This window comes from Mobula birostris, chromosome 18 (assembly GCF_030028105.1).
Source record: "Mobula birostris isolate sMobBir1 chromosome 18, sMobBir1.hap1, whole genome shotgun sequence".
Lineage (NCBI taxonomy): Eukaryota > Metazoa > Chordata > Chondrichthyes > Myliobatiformes > Myliobatidae > Mobula > Mobula birostris.
The window spans coordinates 19010345-19035243 of record NC_092387.1 but is presented as its reverse complement, the minus strand read 5'-3'; the positions used below and the strand labels follow the sequence as shown (position 1 = coordinate 19035243).

Below are 24899 nucleotides of genomic sequence, written 5' to 3'. Positions count from 1 at the left end.
CAATGCAGAAGAGTTTTCAGTCTGTACCTGACCTGTAAGTGCCTGATAGGCAATATCAAAGAAACTTTATCCTGCACATAACTGAAGACTACAACTGCAGAGTCAGAAAAAAAAAGCAGCCATTGTCCAGAGGAGTAACCTAGCCAGCTCCATCACAGCCAAAACTTTTCCCACCATCAAGAACATCTTTATGAGTAGTACATTAAGGCAGCAACATCTACCATTAAGGACCCTCTTATCCATTACATGCTCTCTTCTCATTACTACCTTCAGGGAGCCAAAAGACCCATAGAAACAGCAAAAATCCCTTCCACAAAAATTATGAATGGTCCATGAACACTATCTCATTATCCAGGTCACACAAGGGAGTGTTAATAAACCTAATTCTGAATTTAGGAAATTGCACTTCTTAAACTTATTCAACCATTTCTCTTTTAACACAAATATGGAACCATTGTGTGACCCAAACATGCAGTGCACTAGCATAAACTGGAAATTAGCCCTCATTATTCCCACGGTAACTTAATAATCTAATCTCCGCATTCCTCATACAGGCTTATAAACTAACCAATCCTTGGAATACAAATGCGCAAAGCTTCCTTGGTATTTTATCCACCTCTGAAACATCTTAAAGACAACTGAAAGACATAGCAGGGAAATCCCACTTCCAAAAGTCAAAGCTGTGAGGGGTATTAATGCATTTCTGAATGCAAGAAACATTTATGAATACTAAAAATGAAATAACTTAACCTTTTCAAAATTATAAATGTTTAAAAATTATTGGCTAAAAGCATCAAAAGTCTAATAATTAAAAACATTAAATAAAGTCAAATGAAAAAGGAGCATGACTTCCCTTTCGTATGCTTCATAACCCTATAATCCCCAGTGAAGTTGCGCCATTCCATAGACCCAAAGCCAGGTGGAACCAGGTCCAGCAGTGAAATATATTAACTGACATGCTACCTGGTACTGCTTAGGAACTTTCAAACCTCTGTCTTTCTGTGAAGGCTCTACATTTGCCAATATGCAAATAAGTACATATGCTGGCACCCCTTGGGAACTTGTGACATTTACCAACAAAAAAGTTGAGGCCAATATCACAGAGAAAGATAAAGGAAGAGCAATAAAGGTGAAATGGTAAAAAAAAACACTATGGATGCTGGAAATCAAACAAAAACAGAAATTCGTGGGAAAACTCATCAGGTCAGGCAGCATCTGTGGGAAGAGATTTGAACCTGTGATCCTTTGTCAGCCAGGGTTGGCAAGCAATGAGTGGAACCAGATGAGGAAGAGGTGATGGGTAGATGGAGCCCAGTCATCCTGTGCATGAATAAACAATATCCACAATGGCAATATCAGTCTCCAAAAGTTATCCATCAATGGGAGTGGGTCTGAATTTATTTCTTTAGATGTACAGCATGTTAACAAGCCCTCTAGGTAGAGTGCCCGCAACGTCCAATCAAACATGTACCCTTCAAATCCGTACATCCTTTGGAGTGTGGGAGGAAACCAGATCACCTGCAGGAAACCTGCATGGTCAGAGAGAAAATGTACCAACTGCTTACAGACAGCAGCGGAACTGAACCCTCCCAGGTTGTTACCGCTGTAACAGTTAGGCTAACTGCTACTCTAACTAGTTAAATTAAAAAAACAATATTTAATTCATTTATGAACCAGTTAGGTAAACGTATGTTTGTGCATTCGTGTATGCATGCCTTGGGAGCAGAAAAGGAGATGTAGTTCTGGAGAGCTACTTTTCTTCCATATAAAGTCTAGATGAATCAGAAAAACACTCATTTCAATTTACCTTGTAAACGTTGAGAAGCCTCAATATTCAAATCAGTAAGTAGCTACAGATTCCTATTGACCTACTTTACATTACCCAGATGAAAATAATGCCACTATTTAAGCATTTTTTAAAAAAAATTGTGAATGACAATAGACCCAGTCCGATCATTGAAAAAGATACAAATCCTCATGAGGGTCTTCAATCATATATCTAAAAGTATGATATACAAGACTGGTTACATAGAGAGGAACTCTTGAAATGACCTGATAGGCTTTTAAAAAAGGTGTGTTTTCTAGTAAATGAAACAGTTTCCAGAGCAAAAAACAAGCTGCAAGGCGGCCTGTCGGTGTTTCAGGTTGGGGTCCAGCATCAGAACTGGGAATGTGGAGAAAAGATTACCAGTTTGGGGGAGGGGGAGGGGATGGGGGACAAGGCAGGGGATAGATGGAACTCAGTCAGGGAGATAATGGGCAGCTGGAACCAGGTTTAGAGGGGGTAGAGTGGGACGAAATGGGGAGGGGTGGACTTGGGAGGCAGTAGCAGTGGATGTTATATGGAAACAGGTCAGGAGAGAGGAAAGGGGAGCAGATGGAGTCAGGGGGGAGGGTGGAAGTAGAGGCCGGAACGTGATAAATGGAGGCAAGAGGCCGCAGGTGCAAACACCACTTGGGTAGTTTACAAGCTGAAGGCATGAACACTGAATCTTCCAATTTCAAGTAACCAATGCTCTCCTTCTCCTTGCTACATGGACTGCTTTCTCTATGACTCACTGATTCTCTTTCTTCCTGGTCTACCTAGATATTCTCACTCACTTCTCTCCTCCAGGACCCTGTCAGCTTATTTCATTTCTCTCCTCCATCCAGCTGTCACCCACACGCGTTTCCTAACAGGTCTCCTATCCCCTCTTCAACTGGTTCCACCTGCCTATCATCCCTCCTCAATCTTGTACCATTAATCATCGTTTCCCACCCTTCTGCCTCCACAAAAGCTGCCAAAACCGACATTCAGTCTCAATGGTCTATGGTCCAAAAAAAGCCTCCTTGCATCCTACAAGAACTTTCACAAATGATTGATTCTGAAATACAATTATAAGTAGCTGACACTGAAGCAACAGCTGTCCAATATTTCTGTACCATTTCTCGCCTACAGTTAATCATGTAATTGAATTTATGTAGTTGCTGGATTCTGCTGACAGAATGCATAATGGAAAGTTTCTGCAGATACCTCTCACTAGACAATAAGACGTGACCATCAACAATTACAGCACACTGTACCATCACTTTTACCTAATATGCACAAAATATATTGTAAAAACTAAACATTCAAAGCAACCCAACGTAAAATCACCGAACAAAAACACACTGTAGTTTAGGTGCAAATAGTTTAGTTCTGCAATGCGATCCCATGACTATAAAAATGTCAAAAGATGATTATAACTTAAGGCCTTTTGTGTCAAAATATTGCAAACGGAAGCAATTAAAATGTACAAAGAAGCAACCTTGGGCACATCGAGGCAACACTACCCTGCAATGCTAAAAAAGTTGTAAACAATGTTTGATTAGCCTACTGTGCTGTGCTTTAAACATTCATCCAATGGTCCTACAGATATTAACAAACATGATGCTCCTGGCTGTTCTTGCTAACAAGTCTTGTCAAACTAGCAGCTAATGGAAAACTGCTTGTCATTATTCATGGTTCCAGAATTCTTGTTATTTTTTTTCTTGCCAATGTTAACTGCAGTTAAACTAATTCATTGGTTGTAAACAATAGCCACATTACTATTGAAATACCAGGTTTTTATATTAACCAGATAGAAAATGTCCTTTCCACCATTTCATTATTAATATCCCTGTCTGACAGGACTGACCATCATAATATCCCCAGCCCAGATATGGATATTTATTTTGTTCAATATCTTTACATTCTATTTATCTGATTTCACCGTATGTGCTACTAAAAAAAAGTTTTAACATCCCACGTTCCACACTCACTGCAAGCTGCTCACTGCAGATCTACTCATTACTTCTATTATAAAATTCTACTCTTCTAAATCTAAATTCTCTGCTGAATTGTTATTCTTCCTCATCGCACTGTGTAATGATCTGGTCTGTATGAATAGAATAGAATACAAGACAAGTTTTTCATGGTATCATCCTACATGCAATAATAAACCAATACCACAAGTTTGTTTTTAAGCTGGAAATTTGGTTTTAAAAGAAGATGTAGATGATTTTAGAGAAATTTTATTTGGAATAAGCTATCACAAAACCATGAACACAGCTGGAGGGGCCTGTGAACGTAGCTTAAACCCTGTGAATCAGCGAGTTACATCACAGACATGACCATCTCTGTGTGTTGGTCTAACGGTCTATGACAAAGGCGAAGCTTGATTGCAAAGAGCTTGCCAAGGATTTTGTTGCATTCAGGACATGACACCATTGTGCTCTTACGACTCTCAAAGTATCATCGTGTCCAACTTCCTGACCCACAGACGTCAAGGAAAAGTGAGGGAAATGAGACTTGCAAAACAAGTCTATATGCAGCATTCAAAATGGGGGTGGGGGGGTGGGAGAGGGAGAGACAGCCTTGCTCCACTGTTAATGCCTCATCACTTTGCAGGCAATACTGTCAGGCATTCATGAATGTGCCAAGAAGATCCCAGTAAGTGTTAATGAGCCGTTAAACACACATTTAGTTGGTTTAAGTACACCAATCATTCTCCTGAAGACAAAAACACCTTTATCTCAGCTGACATTCTGATTATAGCCTAATTCAATATCACCTGCAATTTAGCGAAAGCACCTCCTGCTCGAGCTTTAGCTACTTAAGCTGCACAAAACCAAAGGCAATTCATTTGCTGTCAGTTTTGTACTGGTTTGACTGGTAGTCAGCTGAGAGTTGTTTTGCAACCATAGAATCAAATGCACATAGATTTCAGATCACTGTACTTTTTCTTAGTGTACATATACTGAGGCACTCTTAATTAAAACAAACTATTCTGAAGCCATCTGGATGCAATAAAATTGAGATCTGACACCAGCAATGTACATGAACTGATTGGCAAAGCTTAGGTTCAGCTGACTCAGTTTAGGGGGTGGTAGGAACAGTCTAATTCCAAATTGGGTAGGATTGCTGGGAACTGGTGAATGCCAGTTTATCCATAGAGTTAGTACAAGAGCTCTTGGAGTTGAGCAGCATGTTGGCCTTCAAAGCTGCGTTGCTAATCATTAACACAAGAAAATCTGCAGATGCTGGAAATGCAAAACACACAGAATGCTGGAGGAACTCGGCAGGATCTATAGAGGGGAATGAACAGCTAACATTTCAGGCCAAGACCCTTCATCAGGACTGGGAAGAGATCAGAAGCCAGAAAAAAAAAGGGAGAGGGAGTGAGAACAGCAGGAACAGGCAGGTGATTGGTGAATCCAGATGAGAGGTGAATGTCGGGGGGGGGGGGGAACAGAGAGGGTAACAGGGCCATAAGGATGGGGAGGATGAGGAGGTGAGAATGGAGGCAGGGGAGGGAGGAAGAAAGAAGGAGTGGTTATCAGAAGTTAGAGAATTGATGGCTTATGCCATCACGTTGGAGACTACCAAGATGGAATATTAAGTGTTGCCCCTCCTCGGCTGCATTGTGGCAGTGGAGGAGGCCACAGACAGACATGCCAATGTGGGACCCAATGGCCAACCACTTTAATTCCACTTCCCACTGTTTACCTTTCCATCAGAACTGGAAAGGCTAGTTAGCTGAAATCACCAAAACCATTAAATCAATGGTACAAAAATGTTGAATACACTACTTGCTGCGCGTGGTGGAATACGCCTGTCCTGCATGGGAAAGATGGATGCCATTCTGAATACAAGCTGCTGACTTATCACAGGTTGTTTAAAACCAACAAACACCAACAGCCTATATATCCTGGCAGGTATCGCTTCCCCTGATACAAGAACGGTAGCCAGCAAGAAAGAACAACTCTGTCAAACATCATATGAGAGGCACCCTCTACATGGTCATACACCTATACCCAGCCGCCTAAAGTCAAGGAAGAGCTTCATGAACAGTGTTGTTCCATTACAACCAACCCCATCTGAAGCCCGCATCGCCTTGTGGAAAGACCAGCTCGCCAGTCTCAAACAACCCCCAACGATGGAAATTCCACTGGATGAAAGCCTTCCACCAGGAACTAATTGCAACTGGGCAACTTGGAAGTGCCTTAACAGACTTAGGACTGGTGTAGGTCGTTCAAAGGTGTCACTAAGCAAATAGGGATATACAACCAGCCTGACAACATGTGAATGTGGAACTGAGCCACAAACTATGCAACATCTCCTGCAATGCCCATCGCTAGAGAAACCCTGTACTGTTGCAAATCTTGCCGAATTCAACAAGGCGCAAAAATGTGTCCAGTTCTGGCTGGGTCATGTATAGACTGCCCGTGGACACGATAAGAAGACGACCAAAACCATTGCTGAGTTGTGATAGCTGTAACAGGCCTAGTTTGAAGATAGGGTTTGTGGACAAGAGTAAAAGTGGAATGGAGAATGACCGGCAAATGAAAACTCTGGCCCCATCCCTGTAGGCACAGAGGTGTTCCACAAAAGTGTCACCCAGTGTTGAGCCTCTCCAAGTGCAGAGCACTGAATGCTGTGCATTTAGTTGGAGGTACAAGTGAATTGCTGCTCCACCTATTTGGATGCCCAGATGGTAGGAAGCAAGAGGTAAAAAGACTTGATACTCAAAGATATTCTTTCCCCAATTTGATTGTCAGATCCATGCGAAAATTAACATTGCCCAAGAATATTGCTTTTTGCAAGTCTCCGTTAGTCCTTGTGCATAAGTACGCTTGTGTCAGAGGTGGTAGGAGGGGAAATAGCAACAGCTTCTTTGATTTCTTATATGCATTGCAATCAGAGCTAAGATCTTTAAATACTGTCCTAATTCTGTTCAATGCTTTTTCTTCCTCCAACTTGCATTTCTTCATTCTGCATTTTCCCCAAATATTAATTTCCCATATACAGTGGATTCCAGTAATTGCATTGTCATTGGTAATTGGAGCAGCCGCTTATTTGGGACAACAGAAGAGCTAATTGAGAAAATTAGCTGGGAGTCCCTTCATTTATTTGGGACACTGTGCTGCTTAATTAGGACAGGAGACTATTGCTGAACAATTTCTAACTAGCATTAGTTGTGTGTGCTTGTGTGGATGTTAGACACTACACTGTACTAAGAAGCAAACAGTTTTTAAATAACATCAGTTGTGTGTGTTTATGTTCAAAAAACAGTGATATTTGTCACTGAGAGTTGGTGAGAAATAAACAGCAAGACAATCCGAAACTGTTTTGCTCACTACAGATTCAAGAATTCAGGCTTGGAGATGCCAAAAGTGGCCGGGAATGAAAATGAAACAATTTCACTACTTCAACAAGTTAGGAATTATGAACAGTTTGAAGGTATCGACGATCTTGAACATTACAATGAAAGTGCAGATTTGGAAGATGCAAGCATCAAAAGCATTGTACGAAGGCTGATTTTGCTGATAACAGTTAATCAAAAGAAAACAGCAGCAAACACTGGATGAATTCCTCTGTTGATAACTACTAGAAACTAATACACAGTTTTATAAAACTATAGAGGTATAGGTCATGTTCTGTAATTCATTTAAATACATTAGCATAGTGGATAAAGCGATGCTATTATAACTCAGTGTGTTTCAGTGTTCAATTCCACACCCATTCTATAAGGAGCCTCTGTATGTCCTCCCCATTGAATACATGAACTTGCTCCAGGACCTCTGGTTTTTTCCCCACAGTCCAAAGATGTACTTAAGTAGGTTAATTCATCATTGTAAATTGTCCTGTGACTGGTTAGGTTAATTGAACTTGTCAGGGTTGCTGGGACAGCGTGGCTCAAAGAAACGGAAGGGCCTACCCGCGCTGTATCTCTAAATTAATTGTTATTCAGCTAAATGGTAGTTTGCTATTTTTAAATACTTTTTAAAACTATTTTCATGAAACTTCAGCTAATTGGGCAGCTGCATAATTGGGTCAAATTGTACTGGTCCCGATGTGTCCCAATTAACCAGAATCCAAAGAGAGATTGTGCAAATGAATGTGTCGAGATTATATATATCATCAAGTACTTTTCTATCCAACAGGCCATCATCAATTAGAAACAAATATAACTGGTTGTTTTTCGGGGGGGGGGGCGCGATGTTCCTCTTCCATTTTGTGTGGGGGGAGGGGAATTTGGGGGGGGTTGATGATCAGGATGCTGTTCTTTTTTGTGCAGAGAGGGGTGGGTTTGAAGTTTCTCTCTGAACAACTTTCATGTTCTTTCTTTGTTTCCTTGGCTATCTGGAGAAGACAAATTTCATTGTTGTATACGGATACACGCTTTGATAATAAATGAATCTTTGAAGAAACTGGTTGGACAGGAACCTTGGCCCCTATATGTCCCTTCATTTGTGAGTGTCTGATATTTCAGTGTAGAGCAGGGGTTCCCGACCTGGGTTCATGGACCCCTTGCTTAATGGCATTGGTCCATTGCTCTGTATTCAATCCTTTACCTCCATGTCACCTTTTTTGTGTTGGTGTTGCGTTTTCTATCCAAAATAACTTTAAGAACATCAACCATAAAACACTGCTGAGAATGACTCACCCAGTATCTAGAAATTAAAAGTCAGGGGTCTGATGGAATATTATCCATTTGCCTGGATGAATAAGACTCTAACAACTCTGAAACACAACAGCATTCAGGGCAAAGTAACTTGATTGACCAATGCCCATCCAACACCCTAAATATTAACTCACCCCATCACCAGTACATGCTGTAGCCTATGTTCCCTCTAAGCTGCGCGCATGCGCACATGTTTTTCAACCAGCGCACAAAGAAAATTAATGTGTGCACAAAAGGTTAGTTACCTAAAACAATTCTATTAGTCTAGATCGAGTTTACAAAGAATGGGTAAATGCCAAAGACAGGAGAGAGAAAAAATAACTGAGTGACTTAAATATGTATGTTATTTTGTTGTTATTCTGTGCAGTTTTATGTCAAATATTTTGTAAATCTACATAAACTGTGCCATGTGTGCATTCAGTGCGCACATACTTTTGTCACAGGAAAAAAATGTGCACAATGTAAGATTTTTGGGCACACTGACTACTAAAAATTAGAGGGAACATTGTCCAGTGTGCACTATCTACAAAATAAACTGTAGTTACTTGGTTAGGTTGTTCCAACACCACCTCTTAAACCTATAATCCCCACTACCAAGGGGATATATTCATGAGGAACACCACTGCTCTCCTCTAAATCATACAGCATTTTGACTGGCACCATCACTGGGTCTAAATACTGGAAATGATTCCAAACTCTGACCTACAGGTTCACTTCCAAGGATTTATTTTTTTTTACAATTCTTGCCTCTATTTTCCTATAAATGCCTGTAAGTAGGTGTATGGCAACAATAAATTTTACTTTGACTTTTGAATATCTAACCATAATATTGTGGAAATACTTTCTGTGGATGACTACAGCAGTTCAAGGTGGTGGTTCATTACTACCTCAAGTATAATTTGGAAGAGCCTTGCCTGTAATTCCCAAATCCAAAAAACTGAATAAATTTGAAACCCTTGAGTGAGAGATCAAAGCTATCCTGCTTCAAGCAGTAGTTCTTTTCCCCTTATTCCACCAAAGGTGGCAACGGATCTCCACACAAAACCTTAGCAGCTAACACCAAAAATTCAATGCAGAAGCCACAAGCATACCACAGAGCAGAATTTATCCAAAAATTCAAACTATTCTCACAACATGCAGCGATCATGCCTATTGATAGACATCTAAAATATGCCTTTTTACTGAAACTAGTAACAATTTTTGTGTAGCTTCTCTAAATCATCTTTCTCAATGCCATTACTATTGATGAATATTTTGAGGATGTTGGCCACTTCAGCTGGAATGAGTTTTAAAAAATCTAAGGGAGAGGGTAACCATTTGCCCTTGGAAATGCGCAATTCTTCAACAGCTGCCCTCCATTTGGCAACCTAAGGATCAGGAACTAAAATTGAGAGAGATTACCATTGTGAACCTCTGGTATTATATGTCAATGTTACAAAGTACCTGCACATCATATTCATTCCACTTCCACACAATATAGCTAAGTTATTAGCTATTAGCTCCAATATCCAGACCTGCCTCCCGGTTTTTTTTGCACTACCTTACTTTCCCTTTTCTATTTTTCTATTTATGATTTATAATTTAAATTTTTAATATCTACTATCGACTTGTACTCCAGGGAGCACGAAGAGCAGAATCAAATATCGCTGTGATGATTGTACGCTCTAGTATCAATTGTTTGGCGACAATAAAGTATAAAGTATTGCCTGGTGCTTTTTTTCTGTTGTGTAACAACCATTATCTACACCCAATCAGAAGCCAAGATGCCAAATGATTTTGATACAAGCACTGCCTACTGATCTCAGTCACACTGATGCTAAAGTAATTCAACCGCAGGCATCTGATGTCTGGCTTTTAGTACATTGATTAACATATTCCATTGTCTTACATTTTGCTGATGAATGTGAGACCACGTCAGTTTACAAACCATATTTTTAAGCAGCCAGTCTCCTGCTGTCAGCCAGTAGCCTGTGCTTTGTAGACAGGACTGTTTGTTTACATAGCTGCCTTTTTAATTTAAAAACATTACTGCTTGTCATTTGCATTCCAACAGGTTTTGAAGACTGGCTCTCACTTCTGAATAATTCAGGCTATCCACATAATTCCATTACTCCTGACTAACCCCTAATATTTAGGATTAACAAATTCTTTTATAAATGATAATACACCTCACAGACTGGCAGCTACAACACAAAACATTTGTTCAGCCATCACAACTAATATATTAAAATGCATGCTTGGTACTTAGAGGAACAGATGTACAAACTCAGATGTTATATAGATGTGGCAACTCAGTGCCATATTACAATTGGTTTAAATTATCTGGATAAACAACAGCGAAGATTTTCAATGCATCTTCGACAAGTTGTCATCCAGTCGTCAAGCACCTAATGAACATCAAATCAGATCTTGTACCAAAGAATATCAAAAAACATTGCAGTAAGACTAGGTCAGCTAACCCTTCGAGCCTGGCCCACCGTTCAATATGATCATGACTCTCTCTTCTGTGCCAGTACCACACCACCCTTAATTCTCTAATCTTTCAAACATTTATCTACCCCTTCTTCAAATACCCTGGACTGATTCAGCCTCTACAACCTGTGGGATAGATAATTCCAGAGATTAACTGCCCCCAGAAAAGTTGTTCTTTAGTTTTATGCCATATGTGTCTGCTGACGCCCTCACTAATAGAAGCATCTCAATATCTACCCTGTATTATTTGAAATTTGAAAGAGCAACTGGCAATATTATTCTATATTTCAATAAAAACAGCCTTCATTCTTTTAAACTCAAAATAATACAGCTCTAACTTCCTATACAGCCACCTTCATATACAGGCCAACTCTCTCACCAGAATAATTAACTGATGCAATCTCTTCAATACAGCCTTCAATTACAGTATATTGTTTCTTAAATAGGGTGACTAAAATTGCACAGTACTCTTGGTGTGGCCTCACCAGTGCCATGGACTCTTGCTGTCTATCACTAAACTCCATGCCCTTTGTAATAAATGCCAATATGCCATCTGCCTTCTCAAGTACTTGCTACAGCTGCACGGTAACCTGCTGTGTTTTATGTACAACAGCACTGGGATCCTTCTGTACCCCACACATTTGCAATCTCTTCCATTTAGATAATCTACCTTTTGATTCCTCTTATCAAGATGCAAGACCTCATGCTTTCCCACATTAGACTCCATTTGCCAAGTTTCCAGCCACTCACTCAACTTATCTATATCCTGTGGCAGAGTCCAAATATCCTTGTCCAGCACAACATCCCAGCTATTCTACAGAGGGACCTGGAAATGTAAATCCGTAGTTCCTTGAAAGTGGCATCACAGGTAGACAGAGTTGGAAAGAGAACTTTTGGTACATTGGCTTTCAAAAATTAAAGTACTGAGTAGAAGACTTGGGATGTTAAATTGAAGTTGTATCAGACGTTGTTGAGGCCTAATTTGGAATATTGTGCGCAGTTCTGGTTATCCACCTACAGGAAAGATATACAGTGCCTATAAAAAGTATTCACTCCCCTTGGAAATTTATATGTTCTATTGTTTTACACCATTGAATCACAATGGATTTAATTTGGCTTTCTTGACACTGATCAACAGAAAAGACTCTTTCATGTCAAAGTGAAAACAAATTTCTACAACTGGGCTAAATTTATTACAATTATTAAACACAAAATAATCAATTGCATTAGTAGATGCATTGTATTTAGTAGATGCACCTTCGGCAGCAATTACAGCCTTGAGTCTCTATCAGCTTTGCACATCTAGAGACTGCAATTTTTCCCCATTCTTCTTTACAAAACTGCTCAAGCTCTGTCAGATTGCATAGGGATCATGAGTGAACAGCCCTTTTCAAGTACAGCCATAAATTCTCAATTGGATCAAGGTCTGGACTCTGACTTGGCTTCCCCAGGACATTAACTTTGTTGTATTTGAGGCAGTCCTGTGTAGTTTTGCTTTATGCTTGGGGTCATTGTTTTGTTGGAAAATAAATCTTCTCTCAAGTCGCAGGTCTCTTGCAGACTGCATCAGGTTTTCCTCCGGATTTCCCTGTATTTTGCTGCATTCATTTTATCCTCTACCTTCACAAGCCTTCCAGGGCCTGTGGCCGTGAAGCATCCTGACAGCATGATGCAGACACTACCGTGCTTCATGGGAGGGATAGTTTGTTTTTGATGTGTAGTGTTTGGCTCGCGTCAAACATAGCATTTAGTCTGATGGCTAAAAAAGCTCAATTTTTGTTACATCTTCTTTCTGCTGACTTCAGAGTCTCCCACATGCCTTCTGGCAAACTCTAGCCAAGATTTCATGCGAATTTTTTTCCAACAAGTTCAAAAGCCAAGATCCCCTAAACCTGTTCTCCTTGCATTTTATTCTGACAGGAACATACAAACTCCATCCTCTCAAATGTTCACTTTTGAAGGCCTCCCACCTACCAAGTACATCTTCGCCAGAAAATAACCTGTCCCAATCTACTTTGCCAGGTCCTTTCTGATACCATCAAAATCAGCCTTTCTCCAATTTAGGATCTATCTCAACCCGAGGACCAGACATATTCTTCTTCATAATTAACTTAAAACTAATGGCATTATGATCACTAGATGTAAAGTGTTCCCCTACACAAACTTCAGTCACCCGCTTGCTCATTCTCTAATAGGATATCCAGTAATGCATCCTCTCTAGGCGAGACCTCTATATAATGATTAAGGAAACTTTCTTGAACAGATTTGACAAACTATGCCATCCAGCCTCTTTACAGTATTGGAGTCCCAGTCAATATGTGAAAAGCTAAATATCACCTATTATCACAACTTTATGTCTCTTGAAACTGTGATCTCTTTGAAAGGCAAATCTCTTACTAGCTCTTTCAGTTAGTCCTGACGAAGGGTCTCAGCCCAAAACGTCGACTGTACCTTTTCCTACAGATGCTGCCTGGCCTGCTGTGTTCACCAGCAATTTTTATCGGTGTTGCTTGAAATTCCAGCATTTGCAGACTTCCTCGTGTTCACGGTCATGGTAATCTTTCTCGGAGTAAACAAGAAGAGAGCGTCTTTTTTTGTAAAAGTGAAATGTGCCCTCCATAATTTCGGAGGTCTGTAAAGCCTTATGGAAAGCATTGCAGCCAGAGTTCCTTCCCTGCCCTTCAGTCGCCCAATGGGAAGCTATTGCAGCGTAGGATGAAATACGATGCTACCAAGCGGACCAATCACAGTTCTAATGGTCTATGTTGCCGCAACACGCGGTTACATTTTGGGAGAGGTGCGTGTCACAGCAACACAGGCTCTCGCGTAGGTTTCTGCGTCGGCTTTGCGGCAACGCATTGACGCAGAAGTATAAATCAGGCTTTACTCTGAACTCTTCTCCAGAGAAAACAGCATCTCGGACAGCACGCTAGACACTGTGGAATGCCTGCCTGTCATGGAGGAACTTGATGCATTGCCGACTGCCGAAGGGCTGAATAAAGTCATCGACAGTCTGCCCACTGGGAAGGCACCAGGATTGGATGGCATTCCACCAGAGGCCATCAAATGCACAAAGGGCGTCCTGCTAAACCACCTGCATGAACTACTGTGCCAGTGCTGGATAGAGGGAGCAGTGCCACCAGACATGAGAGACTGCAACATTGTCACCATATATAAGAACTAAGGGGACAGAAGTGACTGTAACAACTACAGGGGAATCTCCTTGCTGAGCATCATTGTGAAGGCCTTCACCCGCGTGGTCCTGAACAGACTGCAGAAAATAGCTGAAAGGGTATATCCCGAGTCTCAGTGCAGTTTCAGGTCAGAATGCTCCACAATCGACATGATCTTCTCCCTTCGACAGCTACAAGAGAAATGCAGAGAGCAAAGACAACCACTCTACATTGCTTTCATTGACCTCACGAAGGCCTTCGACTTCGTGAGCAGAGATGGCCTGTTCAAAATCCTTGCCAGGATTGGTTGTCCCCCGAGGCTCCTCAGGAGAGTTCAGACATTCCACACAGACATGAAGGGCGTCGTTCAGTTTGACGGTTTTTCTTCGGAGGCCTTCAACATCCGCAGCGGTGTTAAGCAGGGCTGTGTGCTTGCCCCCACTCTGTTCAGCATCTTCTTCGCAGTCATGCTGAAGCATGTCTTTGGAACATCAACAGATGGTGTCTTCCTCCACACCAGATCAGAGAGAGGCTGTTCAGTCTGTCTCAGCTGAGGGCAAAAACCAAGGTCATGAAGTACTCATCAGGGACATGTTGTTTGCAGACAACGCGGCATTGGCAACACACTCTGAAGGGCAACTACAACGCCTCATGGACAGCTTCTCAAGAGCCTGCCAGGACTTCAGCTTGACCATCAGCCTGAAGACGACCAACGTGTTGGGCCAAGGCGTTGAGTAATCCCCTGCCATTACCATCAACAACCTAGAGCTGGAGGTAGTTCACGAGTTTACATACCTTGGCTCCACCATCATGGATAGTCTCTCCCTAGACCTCGAGATCAACAGACTGATTGGACAAGCACCCTCAGCATTCTCCAGGCTGACAAAGAGAGTCTGGGAGAACAGAAAGCTGACGACACACACCAAGGTTGCAGTCTACTGGGCCTGCGTCCTCAGCACACTGCTTTATGGCAGCCAGACTTGGAGCCTCTACTCCAGACAAGAGCGGCGTCTCAACGCCTTCCACCTTAGCAGCCTGAGATGCATCCTGGACATCAAGTGGATTGATCCAGTCACCAACAATGAGGTCCTGGCCCACGCCCAGATACCCAGCCTCTTCACCCTACTCCAACAACGCCGTCTCCGCTGGATGGGCCATGTACACCGCATGTCAGACCTGCTGTACGGGGAACTGACTTCCGTCAAGAGAGCACAAGGGCGGCCCCATCTTCATTTCAAAGCTGTCTGCAAGAGAGACATGAAGTCACTGAACATGAACGTCGAGAGGTGGGAGGACATTACAAGCGATCGCTCTCACTGGAGGCTGGAGCTACGCAGAGGTCTAAAAAGAGGAGAAGAGAAGCTGAGGCTTGCTGCTGAAGAAAAGCACACTCACTGAAAAAACAGCACCAAGACAACACTGGAGGACAGTGCCTTCAACTGCAGTCACTGCAGCCGAGACTGTCACTCCCATGTGGGCCTCTACAGCCACTGCTCTACCAACACAGACTGAAGCAAGACTTTCCAGGTGCAGATCCACGGTCTCACAAGACTAACAGATACCATCAATGTTTCTTGCAACTGTGATCTCTCTACAAATTTCAAGATTCATGATTGTTTAATGTCATTTCCAGTACACAAGTATACAGGACAAAGTACTTGCTACTCCAGAGCTGGTACAGCACAAAAGGAAACATAATAAGATAAAGAACATAATTATAAAAAACACAATATAAATACATAAGATAGCTTATATACATAGGTTGATTGTATGTACATAAAGTGACGTATGAGTGTCTGTACATAAGGTGACTGACAGAAAATGAAAAAGTACTGGTGATGTGGGGTGTTGGGGAGGGGTTTAGTGGATAGAGTTGTTATTCAGCTTTACTGCTTGGAGAAAATGACTGCTTTTGAGCCTGGAGGTCCTGGTACAGATGCTACATAGCCTTTCTGATGAGTATGGGATAAAACGTCCATGAGCAGGGTGGATGGATCCTTCATGATGATACGGGCCCTTTTCCAGCACCTTTCTGGATATACGTCCTTGAAGGGAGGTGATGCATTGGGCAGTTTTGACTACCTGTTGTAGAGCCTTTCTGTCCTTTGCAGTATAGTTTCTGTACCATGCAGTGATGCAGCATGTTAGCATGCTCTCTACTGTGCATCTGTAGAAGGACATGAATACAGCTGAATTTGCTCTTCTACTGACTAGTGGGTGATCCATAATATAATCCCATTAACATAGTCCCCTCTTTCTTACTCCTCAGTTCCACCCCTACGGCCTCAGTAGACAAACTCTCCAATCTGTCTTGAGCCCAACCAGTCCGCTCTGCCATTCCATTATGACTGATCTTTTACTTGTTGAGGTACAGCACAGAATAGGCCCTTCCAGCCCTTCAAGCCACAGTGCCCAGCAATCCCCAGATTTGATCCTAGCTTAATCACAGGACAATTTATAATGAAGGTGTGGAAGCCAGAAACTTGTACATTTCCTTCCATAAATGCTGCCTGACTTGCTGAGTTTCTCCAGCATTTTTGTATGTATTACTCAAGGTCTTAAGCATCTGTAGAATCTCTTGAATCAGTACCTGCTATTTTCAAGGCAACAAAAATTCAAACACTCCATTTCATTGCAGACAACAAAATCTGGAATTTTTGTTGCTTTTTTCAATGTTTCTGGATGCCCTCGAGTACTCTGGAGATGTAACTAACTGTAGTGGAAGGATGGTTGTAGCCAATTAGGACTCAGCATGGTGCCACGTAAAAAAGAATGTGATAATGACCAAAGACGGTGCCTTAGTAATGTTGGTCAATGAGAAAATACTAGCCACCGTATCAGGGCAGACCTTTAAAAATGATCATGTTATCATTTTTCAATCACCCAACAAGACAGGAAGGGCTTTAATTCAATACCTCATCTAACCAACCACATACACTCTGATCACGCCTCAATGCATTGTCAAATGTGTTCGCCTATATTTTGCCATCTTGTAATTGGAATTGATACAAGATATTGAACATAAAAATTCTACTGGTTCATCTGTCAAGCCTTGATACAATTGATTGAGTGAAAAAAAATCCTTCCAGAGATCCCTGCTAGAAGTGTAGAGTGTGAACACTTGACAAAAGTCAAAGGCTGATAAACAATGGCAGTAACTACTGGGCAATCAATGCATATGAAAGTTACAGCAACTTTAATCAATATGAAAGAGAGGAGCTCTTCATTGTATTTTCTCCTTTGTCAACCAGAAGAAAATAATTCACGATTTTTATACTGCTCTGCATGCAAGGCATCACAAGCTCGGGCACAATTTCATAACAGTTCTCATTCAATACACTACACAGAAAATGAAAGGTTGCAGCAAATTAGTATATCACCCATTCACCTCTGGATCACAGACTTAAGTGGCTTGTAATTGTGAGGATGAAGTTGGTATTTTAGTGCAAATATCAATAACACCAGGAGCATGAACGTACTTTGATCTGGATAATAAGCTTTTGCTCAGTAGTATCTTGCTTCAGATTCGGACACTGCTTATCAAGCTCAACACAGAGTGGCGTAATGTAAGCTGCTGCTTCAATGAATTATGGAGCAAATGCTGCGATATCAGAGGCACTCGAACAAGTTGAACATTAAACTGCTGTACTTGATATTCTGCATATTACACAGACTGCACAGGGGTCTTCTTCCATTCTTTACATCAGAATAGGTGCCCTGCCTTTGGCTGGCAAGACTAGGGGTCGGCGCAGTAGTGTCGCGGTTACCATAACGCTATTACAGTGGCAGTTACTGAGGTTCAATTCCCACTGCCGTCTGTAAGGAGTTTGTATGCTCTCCCAGTGACCATGTGGGTTTTTACCAGGTGGTCTGGCTTCCTCCCGCATTACAAAGATGTACAGTAAAGGCTGATTTATACTTGTGCGTACCAGCTTACGCCGTAGCCTACGCAAGTCAGCTACACCGTTGTGAGCATTTATACTTGTGCTTTGGTGTGTCTGCATTGCTCTGCAATTCACTGCCAAAACGCTATTTGGCGGTGGGGTTTCTATGCCACTGTGTTGAGCTTCTTCGTGTTGAAGCTCAACATGAAGAAACTCAAACTTCAAACAATGGCAACTGAAACTGAAGGAGGGTGAATTTTCTGTGCTTGTCCGGCCACTGAGAGACATGGATGAGGAAATGCATTTCAAATATTTTCGGATGTCGGCAAGTAGATTTGACAATTTGGTTCATTGTCTCCAACCACTTATTTCGCATCAGTGTACGCACAGTATACTCAGAGACTGGCAATCACCATTCGAGTTTTAGCTTCAGGTGAAAGTCAAGAGGCTGTAGCAGCTAGCTACAAACTGGCATCAAGCACAGGGTCCTCCATAATTTCGGAGGTCTGTAAAGCTTTATGGAAAGCATTGCAGCTAGAGTTCCTTCCCTGCCCTTCAGTCGCCCAATGGCAAGCTATTGCAGCATAGGAGGAAATGCGATGCTACCAAGTGGACCAATCACAGTTGTTTCAGTCTGCGTTGCTGTGACGCGTAGTTACATTTTGGGAGAGATGCGCGTTAGGCTACGACGTAGGGTTCGGCGTAGAGTACAGCGTACATTTGACGCACAAGCATAAATCAGCCTTTAGGGTGAGTAAATTATGGGCAAGTTATGTTGGCACAGGAAGCATGGCAACCCTTGTGGTCTGCTCCAAGCACAACGCATTTCACTGTATGTTTCGATATACATGTGACAAATAAAGCCAATCTTTCATCTTTAAAGTCCACAACTTACTATAGAAAAGACAACATAAATTACATGCATAAGTATCCAAAGAGAGCAGAATGAGTCAATTTTACAGTGGATGGTAATAGTGGCAAAAGGTGTTCAAGACAGAAAGATGGCGATTAGGTCATCACGCTATCAATCAAAGCTAGAGACTACAGAGCTGTAGCCAAAATCAAACAGAAGCATGTCACCACCCTCCACTCACTGAATTTGTCTAAATACTTACCTGGTACAAAGTTTTTTTTTGTTGCTTCCTTTCTTTATTTCACAATTAATGGTTGTTGGCTGGCAAGAGTTGTTAACTGATGCTCCAAAAACATTCAGAAAGTATCTGGGTACAGGTTCACTGGTGTCTTAAAAATTGCTGCATCATCTTTTTTTTTAAGCATAGAGAAATTGAAGGGGAATTAAAATAAATTATGGTTAAACACCATATATAAATTTGTCAATGACACCACTGTTGTCACTTTTTCTTTCCTTTTTAAGGTTCTTTGGGAAGACCCTGACCTGGAGTTGCACTCTTGACCTTGGTTCTTTTGAGGAATAGGACACGCTCTCACGGCCTCAAAACCGGCCGCTTTTTGATATCCCAAGGATGTGGCCTGGAAGATTAGTGTGCCTTCAGGGTGCCGGATTTTCATGGCTCTGGAGATGAACTGCTTCAAGGCCAGTGCCCTTGACTGAGGCATCACAGGAGAACACGGAACATCGGGCGCAGCAGGTTAGTTGCCATGGGCTGTGTTCAGAGACCTGAGCACTAGGGCCAACTCTCAGGGCACAGAGATCAGAAGAAGCAACACAAGAGACTTTTATCATCACAAATCAGTGAGTTGTTTGTTATGTCTCCCCTCTCGCTGTGAAACGAGGACACCTTTCTCCCCCTTATTAGGAGGAGGGAGGTGGGGGGGAGAGAGAGAGAGCGCGAGAGACAGAGACAGAGAGACAGAGACAGAGACAGAGACAGAGACAGAGACAGAGACAGAGAACAAACGAGAACCTGTGGTATGTCGAATTACCGGGTGAATGATTAGTCTTTGGGGTACTGCAAGTCTGTGTCTTTATTGATGCTTTGCTGCACGCTTAAGTGCTTGGTGGAGGGCGCCAATGCTTTTTTGCTGGTGGGAGGGGAGGGGTCGTTGCCTTGCTGCTGCTTGTGCATGGGAGGGGGAGCTGGGGGGGGCGAGCTTTGGGGTTCTAATGTTTAACTGTCATTCATTCTTTGGGGCACTCCTCTGCTTTCATGGATGTTTGCAAAGAAAAAGAATCTTAAGATGTGTATTGTATACATTTCTCTGACATTAAATGTACCTATTCAACCTATTGAACTTCTGTTGTTAGGAGAACCTCAAATGGTGCTGAGCCATAAAGGGGTAAGACAATCGTCTGGTTGAGTGTCACAACAATAACCTCTCACTCAATATCAGCAAGCTCAAGGAATTGACTGTGGACTTCAGGAAGGGGAAGTCAGGAGAACACCCACCAGTCCTTATTGCGGGGCCAGTGGTGGAAACAGCTTCAAGTCCTCGGCATCATGGATACAACATATTAATTTAATCGCAAAGGCAGCATGCCAGCAGTTCTATTTCATTCGGACTGTGAGGAGATTTGGTATGTCACCAATATAGACGCATGGAGGATCCAAGGAACAAGATCGTAAAAGACTACAGATTTATAGACTTAGCCAGCTCCACCAAGGGCACAACCCTCCCCACCATTAAAGGTCGCGTCAAGAAGCGGTGCCTTAATCATCAAAACCCTCACCATTCCTCTTCATATTACTGAAGTGATAGAGGAGCCTGAAGACCCACACTCAATGATTTAGGAAAAGCTTCTTCCCCTCCAGCATCTGATTTCTGAACAGACACTACTCAACATTCATATTTTGCACCATTTACTTTTGAAGCGACCCGGCGGATGGCGTAGTGGCATCAGTGTCGGACTTCAGGACGAAAGGTCCCGAGTTCGAATCCAGCCGGCTCCCCTGCACGCTCTCCATCCGTGCTGGGTTACGAGCTGGTGATCTCTTTGGAAACTCACCCGGCAGAAGGCAATGGCAAACCACTGCTGTAACTTGCCTCGTTCGCGGTTCCCCCACTACGTCAGAGAGGTGTAGAGGGAAATCATCTGCTAACCTGAGAAACTCCAGATGCGACGTACCTTTCCTTTTACTTTTTAAACTGATAGTAATTTCTATGTCTTGCACTGTACTGCTGTCACAAAACAAACTTCACAGCGTACGTCAAAGATAATTAACTTCATCCTGATTTTCAATACATTAAACTTGCTACAAAGAAACAAAAGCGGCAATTATTTATTTCCCTTGATACAATGGTACAAGCAGCATTTCCTGATTAATATTACATCACAGCTGCCCATTTATCCATTTCTGTCCATTTCACTCTAAATTAGACAATGTCAGTAAATGAAGCAATTCCCTGTTTTCTGCAACTTCCAATTGTCAATTACATCACTCAGTTCTTGAATTTACCTTGAACTTGTGCACACGAGTTGGCCTCCACATTTTTCGTCCATTAGTATCCCTGACTGAGCACGCTTTGAATCAAATTAATCCCTTCCTCCTTTCACCAGCACTATATCCTCTGCTTCACCCAGGGCAGCCTTCTACCCTGTGACTAAACAGCTGCAGAACCTACGTATCCCCAAATCCAACAGCACAGCAAGGCAGAAGCTCCCACAAAGGGTGCAGCCTTATAGAAGTGATTTTTGCAGTCACTCAGTTCATTAAGCTAGTGTCTGCATAACCAACTCTGACACCATTTCAATAAGCCAAATGTCAATTCAGTAAAAATTGCATATGCATATACCACACAAGACAGCATACAATAAAATGCTCCTATGTACAATTTTATTTCAAAAATTAACTGATAGAATAGGGAGTTGAGTCAGTGTTTACAGCCAAGACATGATTGCCCTTAGAGCAGTGATGGGTTTTCATGGAATGACTTGCTAGGTCAGTGTGTATTAATATGTAGATTAGGAATGCTCTGAAAAACATCCATGAACCAGTAGGCCATCGGCTAGAGTAATGAAATTGGAATCCTGTCTTAAAAAGCTGTTGACAAAAGAGACATATCAAAAATTTCAAACCTGAGATTTTGTTTTAGTTGGCAAGGCCTTTAAGGATCACAGGTCAGAGAGAGAGAGAGAAATACAATGCCAGGAATGCATCCAGGTTCCTGAATGGCCTTCGAACCTGGTCAAAAAGGTTTAGATTGCACTCAAAATATCATCCATTCTTGCTTAAAAGTGTGACTGAACTTTCATACACTTTTATTTATATATTTGGCAAAAATGGATTTTTAAGCAGCTTAAAAAATTGAATACTTATCATGCCCTCATAAGCTCCAAGATCTGGGCCTCAATACCACCTTGTGCAATTGGATTCTTGATTTCCTCACTTGTAGACCCCAGTCAGTACAGACCGGCAAAATCAGAGGAGAAGAGGGTCAGTAACTTTAAATTCCTGGGCACTACCATCTCAAAGGGTCTGTCCAGGACACATCACATAAATGTACTGCAAAGAAAGCACGACAGCACCTGTACTTACTTGGGCCAGTACATCAATGGTAAAGCCCTCCCAACCATTGAGCACATCTATATGAAACACTGTCATACGAAAGCACCATCTATTAAAGATCCTCACCATCCAGGCCATGCTCCTTTCTTACTGCTGCCATCAGGTAGAGGTACAAGAGCCTCAGGACTCGCACCACCAGGTTCAAGCACAGTTACTACCCCTCAACCATCAGGCTCTTGAACAAAAGAGGATAACTATACTCATTAACTGAGATGTTCCCACAACAAATGATCCCACTTTAAGGACTCTATCTTGCTATTTCAAGCTCTCGTTATTTATTACAATTTATATTTGCACTTGCACAGTTTTGTTGACTTCTATGCTCTACTCATTGATCCAGTTTACAGTTACTTTCTATAGATTTGCTCACAGGAAAAAGAATCTCAGGAATGTATGTAGCGACATATATACACTCAGATAATAAAATTTACTTTGAACTTCTTAAAATGGATATTCTACACTACATGGTGGAAACCACGATAGAGTTTGTTCATAGTCGCATTCATCATTGTTGCTGTTGGCAGCCAATGACTGTGATTGAGATTCTGCAGTGTGATAGTAGCTCTGGTACATAACAGCAGGTATTTATTTTGGAGTTCTGGCACTGAGAAAGAATATTTTAAACCATCAGAATGTAAAGGGGCAGCCTGCAGTTTGTAAGACTCAGGCACATATTAAACAAGCAGTGTATGAAAAGACCTTCACGTTGGAGAAAAGTTTTAACTATTCCTCAAGTTTCAGCTGTTGTGAGACATTCGACAATGCAAGATGTAGAAGGAAAAATTTGTATAGCATAAAGGTGTAAGCCTTTACTGCAAGGATTAAAGCAAAGAGCACTGAAACCTTCAAAACAGGAAAACAGGTAAGTATAAGGAAGAAAGGAATGAAGATCTGATTTTTGAACTTAAAAGTGAACAGATTTTGCAGCTGTAATGCTATAAAAACAATCCATCCTCTAACCACACTGCCAGAAATTCTTGTGTTACTGGAGCTTTACATTTACTTGATATACCACAATGCACCCAGTACTCTAGCTGATTCATTGTGTTGGTTATTGCAGTGATTACATGCAATGATACCTGCAATTATTTAAATCACTACGTATGTGGCAACTATGTTAACCAACCTTAAAATCCAAAACAATGACTATACTTACATAAGAACACAAGAAATAGATGCAGGAGTAGGCCATCTGGCCCGTCGAGCCTGCTCTGCCATTCAATAAAATCATATCTGATCTGGCCATGGACTCATCTTCACCCATCTGCCTTTTCCCCATCACTCTTAATTCCCCTACTATGCAAAAATCTATCCAACCTTGTCTTAAATATATTTACTGAGGTAGCCTCCACTGCTTCATTGGGCAGAGAATTCCACAGATTCACCACCCTTTGGGAAAAGCAGTTCTTCCTCATCTCCAACCTAAATCCTGTCTTAAAACTGCCAATCTTGAAGCTATGTCCCCTAGTTCTAGTCTCATCTATCAGTGGAAACAACTTTCCTGCCTCTACCTTATCTGTCCCTTTCATAATTTTATATGTTTCTATAAGATCTCCTCTCATTCTTCTGAATCCCAGGCAACTTAATCCCTCCTCATAGTCTAACCCTCTCACCTCTGGAATCAACCTGGTGAACCTCCCTTGAACTGCCTTCAAAGCCAGTATCTCCTTCCCCAAGTAAGGAGACCAGAACTGCACAGAGGGCTGTAGGTGCAGCCTCACCAGTACCCTGTACAGTTGCATGATCTCTCTGCTCTTAAATTCAATCCCTCTAGCAACATCACATTTGCCTTTTTAATAGTCTGCTGCACCTGCGAACCAACCTTTTGTGATTCTTAGATGACTGTTGCAATTTATTTGGCAAAAAGTACATAATATTGTTTGCCCCTCTGGCCCTAATACACCTTCTCAAAGTAACAAGGGAGGCAGTTAAGCAATTACAGCCAAATGGTAAAAATCTCCTTACAATGTTATCTTTTTGGTGTCTCTTCTTTGGTCATGTTTTCCTCAGTGGCATAAATTTTTGGACATTTTCTATATTGGCCAATTTAACTGCAGGTTGCATGACACAAAGATACACCCCCAACCCCACACACAAGACAATGGCTTTAACAGCAGTAGACAGAGAGAAGAGAGTCTGCATTTGCTGGATTCTAGAGTAACAAAGAAGGTGCTGGAGGAACTCAGTCGGCCAAGCAACATCTGTGCAGGAAAATGGACAGATGATGTTTCAGCACAAACAAGAAAAAATATGTAGTTGCTGGAAATCCAAGCAGCACACACAAAATGCTGGAGGAACTCAGCAGGCCAGGCAGCATCTACAGAAAAGAGTAAGTAGCTAATACTTCAGGCCGAGATCCTTCTTCAGGACCCTTCAGTTGATGTTTCAGGTCAACCCTTCATCCAGATGCCAATACTG

General features: G+C 41.9%; 1 protein-coding gene across 3 annotated transcripts in view; it reads right to left on the bottom strand.

Annotated features, from left to right (window-relative positions):
* The window catches only part of LOC140211990 (casein kinase I), a 191440-nt gene that overhangs the window by 104614 nt on the left and 61927 nt on the right, over positions 1–24899 (bottom strand). The window lies entirely within an intron of this gene.